The following is a 5,870-nucleotide window of genomic DNA, read 5'->3' on the forward strand; positions in this document are numbered from 1 at the left end:
TAAGGAATCCGCCTCCGCTGCTTCTTTGCCGTCCCCATCTTTTGGGGTATCCACGGTGTATATGTCGTATGACGAGGTGGTCTTCCAGTGCCCTGTAGGCACTGGTTCTTGATCGTCTCTGGCATCGTCGTCCATACTGTCGATGTCTTCGGAGTCGTAGTCTAGCATGTCTGTTAGATCGTCGACAGTTGCTACGAAGTGGGTGGTGGGTGGGGTTTGAATTTCTTCGTCGTCCGTATCCCAACCATCCTGGCCGTAGTCCGGCCAGGGCTCTCCGGATAGCGAGAGATGCTTTAGCGAATTTAGGATGTCGCCAAAGGGTGAGTGCTGAAAGATGTCCACAGCGGTGAACTCCATGATTGGCGCCCAATCGGATTCGATTGGAAGGGGCGCAGGAGGTTCGGAGTCCGGCAGGGAGTCCGGCACCTTGGAGTCACGAGCTTTATAAGGGACGAGGTCAGTGTTCGGCTCCATCGCCGTGGAAGTTGCAGCTCCCGAGGCGGTGTCCAGCCACCCGTCCTCGATCTGCACGATTGGCTCCGAATTATGTGTCGGAGCGGATTCGTGTGCGGCGTCCAAAGTACTATCCGGTGGCAGAGCTAGATCATACCCATCATGACAGTGCGGCACGCTCGGCTGCGGCTTGGATCCATTGAAGATCAAGTCTCCGCGGATATCCGCCGTGAAGTTTAGGCTTCCAAATCTGACCTGATGGCCAGGGGCGTAGCTTTCGATCTGCTCCAGATGGCCAAGTGAATTGGCCCGCAGTGCGAAGCCGCCGAGTACGAAGATCTGTTCAGGGAGAAAAGTCTCACCCTGGACGGCGTTGTTGTTGATTGAAGAAGCCATCAAGCCTATCGGTGACGACACAGAGGAACTCTCAATGAAAGCACCAATGTCGCTGTCAAAACCGGTGGATCTCGGGTAGGGGGTCCCGAACTGTGCGTCTAGGCGGATGGTAACAGGAGACAAGGGACACGATGTTTTTACCCAGGTTCAGGCCCTCTCGATGGAGGTAAAACCCTACTCCTGCTTGATTGATATTGATGATATGGGTAGTACAAGAGTGGATCTACCACGAGATCAAGGAGGCTAAACCCTAGAAGCTAGCCTATGGTATGATTGTTGTAATGGTTGTTCGTCCTATGGACTAAAACCCTCCGGTTTATATAGACACCGGAGAGGGCTAGGGTTACACAGAGTCGGTTACAATGGCAGGAGATCTACATATCCGTATTGCCAAGCATGCCTTCCACGCCAAGGAAAGTCCCATCTGGACACGGGACGAAGTCTTCGATCTTGTATCTTCATAGTCTTGGAGTCCGGCTGACGATGATAGTCCGGCTGTCCGGACACCCCCTAGTCCAGGACTCCCTCAATGCCCCCAGATGCTTATCTCCTGCGTCATCTTACGCAGTTTGGACATGCACATTAACGCATGCACACCCAGGAAAAGGAACCCTTAATGGAACTATTCTTCCTGGAAGATGTTTCTTACTACCCATGCATGTAATATAACATAACTAGTTGGGTACTTATCTGTTCAAGCACTTATGACCCCTACGCCTGGTTTCCACGTGTGCCCCGGTTTTCACATAACCGAGCGGGTATTGGGATACACTCTGGACTGTCGGGTCCGGAGGTTGAAGCAAAAAGGTCCGCCAAGACAAATGGTTTACAATCCGGCTAGGGACAAAATGTGTCCTTCGAAGTACAAAGTCACTTAGACTGACTAAATTCTTCTTCTATACCATCCAACGGGCTGTCTAGCCTACAGTCCTGTTGGGAATACTTAGCGGCTAATGCTACCAGGCCATACACCAGATTTACAGGGATCTCCATCCCATCTAACCCTACAGGTCCGACCTCGGCCATGTGGTTTGGGTCAACCTTGGTGTATCGCGTCTTCACCATGGCCTAGGCTTCCCTTGCGCCTTCTCGGCAGGCCAATATCTTCAATAATCGGAAGCGCTGCCGCGCTCCCTTGAGCATCTCCACAAGCTCCCCCATGCCTCCTACCAGGGAGGTGGATGGCCACAAAGCCTGGGCAATGCCCTGCATCACCTGCCGAACTTGTTCATGCCGTTGTGAGTGCTGCTGCAGGAGATCGCCGGCAGATCCAGGCATTTCTTCTTCATGACGACCTGTCAACATACCTAAAGACATAATTCTGTTAGCACGCTTCTTCGCCGAACTTTATAGTGGTTCGTTAGATCACTTGCTAAATATGCCGCGTCGAAGCCTCTTATTCTCCTTCACGGAGTCAGCAAGCTGGGCCCGAACATCCTTTAATTCGATGTCCAGTCGGACGTTCGCGTCCTGGAGATTATTTTTCTCCTGTATAACCTTTGTAAGCACACGCTCGCCCACCTTCAGCTGTCATTGAGCATGTTGCTCATCCTCTGGTACGATCTCCGGATTGCCTCCGGGATTGTCTGCAGGATCTATTGTTAGATTTGCATTTATGCCGAATACTAACTGGAATATGCCATTACATCATTTCGATCAAAACAAGTATTACCCGATGGTGCCCTCGTGGACTCCACCATTCCGGCGATTGCAGCCTGCAGTTGGGCTTTGCACTCCTCCAGCTCTTTAGACAGCTGGGTATTCTTCTCTGTGAGAGCCTACGCACACGAGGATCCTTAAATCAGTTGTGCCGACTGTTTCAAGTCTTAGGGGCTACTGATATACATACTTATCAAATTTTCTTACACGTATGTCCTTTACGTACTGGTCTGTGGCTCTAGCGAGGCCATCTTGAGCAGCCCGGATGTACGCTTCCCCTGAGTTAAAGGCATTGAACACCTCTTCAGAGAAATTAGGGTCACGTTCTGCGGCCCATCGGTGCCTATGATTAATAGCGCTCTCCACTTCGGAGTTTGTAGTGGAGAATCTATCCGCATCCTCTGTAGGAGGATCGTCCGGCGTTGTCCCCGCGCCGACCTCCGACCTTGAGTCCGGCCTTAGAGTCCGGCTGCTGGAGGCGTGACCGGCAGGCTCTCTGGATATAGTCCGGCAACCGGTTTTCCTGCCAGGAGAGAGCAGACATTGTTATATTTTAACAATAATAATTCCGTGGGAGGGTTTTTAAACATACCTTTGCAATGGCGTCTCAGTCCTGACCGCCTTCCTTTTAAGCCTACCCAGCTTCGGTGCCCCTTGTTGACGAGTCACCGCGGGTTCCGCACGGTGTCCCGATGGCCTTCCCTGTAAGATGCAATACATGTGCGGTGGGTAAGGTGTAAAGAGGGAATCCTTTGGGAGTTGGGACTCTGGCTTTACTTACATGTGATACATGGAGTAGGCCAGGATAATCAGCAATGATGGCCACCAATGCACCATCGCAGCTTAACTGATAAAACGTCCTGTCGACGAGCTCCACAAATGTGTCCGGATCTTCTTTGAGTCCGGGGTCGAGGGCCCGGTTGGGGTCATCTGGCTGTGGAGATGGGCTGTGAACATCCCGCATAGCTCTACCCAGTTCCTGCTATGAATTCACGAGGTAAACATTTGTGCTAAAGAATGAGGGAAAGACTGGAATAAAAGATAGCGACTCACCCAGCTTGGGGGTTGTACATGGAGAATCCATCCCGTGGCTTGATATGGATGAACTCCTCCGCTTCTCCTTTGTACAAATCGGACAGTATCTTTGCCAGAGTGGCGGGAGAGTCCGGACCTTTACGGCCGCAGCGGGTGGCATCGTCTTCTCCATTGAAGTGCCACATGGGTTTCCCCCGATATTGAAGTGGCTGCACTCCCCGCATTACACATATTGATATAACCTCAATTATTGTCAGTCCTGATTTGGCCGGCGTCTTAATCCTGTCCGTTAGGAAAAGGATCTCTCTGTTATCTTCCCCCTGGGGGCTCCGAGGGCGCCAGCTGTGGCGTTTCTTCAGCGGGGCATTTACGAACTCGGGAAGGCCCTTCCGAATAGGGTCCATAAGAGGGACGTCCTCTATGTAAAACCACTCCGAAGGCCAGTCCTCGGATGTATTCTTCGGGGTACCGGACAGGTATCCGGTCTCGATGATGCGCCATATCTCGGCTCCGCCCACTTGATATACCAACCCCTCCTGAGTGCGGGGTACGAGGCAGAATAGCCTCTTCCACAGCTCGAAATGAGCTTCGCAACCCAAGAAAAGCTCGCAGAAGGCGACATAGCCTGCGATATGCAGTATGGAGGCTGGGGTAAAGTTATGCAGCTGGAGGCCGTAGAACTCCAGGAGCCCGCGGAGGAAAAGGATGGATCAAAAATCCGAGTCCCCTCGGCAAATAGGGGATAAAGCATACCCGCTCCCCCTTGGATGGGTTTAGAGAACTCGACGCTTGCTCCCCGCCATTATAAGTGGCTAGTCCAGCTCAGACGGGGACCATGTACGCAGACGGGAGAAACCCTTTTGTCTGCAACTCTACTAATCGGCTGTGGGGGACAGAACATTTCTCCCAATCGCTTGCTCTAGTGCTGCGGGAGCGAGAGGAGGAGCTACGACGGCCGGCCATGATGGGCGCACTCTGATGAATACTCGTTGGGAGAGGATGGTGTGATTTGGATCTAAGGATCCTCAACACTTTAAATAGACAATTTACTTAGATAGTCAGGGTGGCAAATGAAAAAATGCCCCGACTTCTCACATTCGCCCGACATGTGGAGATAGCCATTATTGAAGAGCAGAAGCCGAGGAGCGCGACATTGATGAGGAGCCGGACACTGATCGCTACAACAGATACTCTAGAGAATTTGGAGAAGAACCCGCCTTGCAATGCCGAAGACAGCACCGGACTCATCATCATTGAAGCTTGGTTTGGGGGCTACTGAGGGAGTCCTAGATTAAGGGGTCCTCAGACATCCGGACTATATACTTTGGCCAGACTGTTGGACTATGAAGATACAAGATTGAAGACTTCGTCCCGTGTCCGGATGGGACTTTCCTTTGCGTGGAAGGCAAGCTTGGCAATTCGGATATGTAGATCTCCTTCTCTGTAACCGACTCGGTGTAACCCTAGTCCCCTCCTGTGTCTATATAAACCGCAGGGTTTAGTCCGTAGGACGACAACAATCATAATCATAGGCTAGCTTCTATGGTTTAGCCTCTATGATCTCGTGGTAGATCAGCTCTTGTAATAGTCATATCATCAAGATCAATCAAGCAGGAAGTAGGGTATTACCTCCATCGAGAGGGCCCGAACCTGGGTAAAACATCATGTCCCCTGCCTCTTGTTACCATTAGCCTCAGAAGCACAGTTCGGGACCCCTACCCGAGATCCGTCGGTTTTGACACCGACATCGGGGTCGGGGTCGCCAGGGCAGAGGGGGGCTGCGGGGGAGGGGGGTTGAGAGCGTCCTTCTCCTCCTCATTGATCTGCGCCTAGCTTCGATCTGCAGAGAGAGAGAGTGACAAAATTTTCAAACACTTCCATTAAAAATTCTCATTTTGAAAATGGACAGCAACATAAGCTAATTTTCAAAAACTGTAATTTTCATTTTCATTTAAAAACAAACACTAACAACAAATTAAGCTAACTAAAACTAACTAACTATCACTGGGCTAACACTAACACTAACTAACACTAACAACAATTAACTAACTACCACTAACAGCAAATTAAGCTAACTAACACTAACTAACACTAACACCAATTAAATTAAGCTAACAGAATACACTAACTAACACTAACTAACACTAACTAACACTGGGGAGGGGAGGGAAAGGCACCTGTCTAGCTCGCTGGTGTTGTTGGGCGTCGCCGGCTGCTTCATGGAGGGAGGCGCTGAAGGGGTCGGGGTCGGTGGCCAGCGTCGGGATCGCCGATCTGCAGAGAGCGTAAGGGGGTAAGAGAGAGAGAGCCGGGGCTGAGGGGTCGGA

This window comes from Triticum dicoccoides, chromosome 3B (genome assembly GCF_002162155.2).
Source record: "Triticum dicoccoides isolate Atlit2015 ecotype Zavitan chromosome 3B, WEW_v2.0, whole genome shotgun sequence".
Lineage (NCBI taxonomy): Eukaryota > Viridiplantae > Streptophyta > Magnoliopsida > Poales > Poaceae > Triticum > Triticum dicoccoides.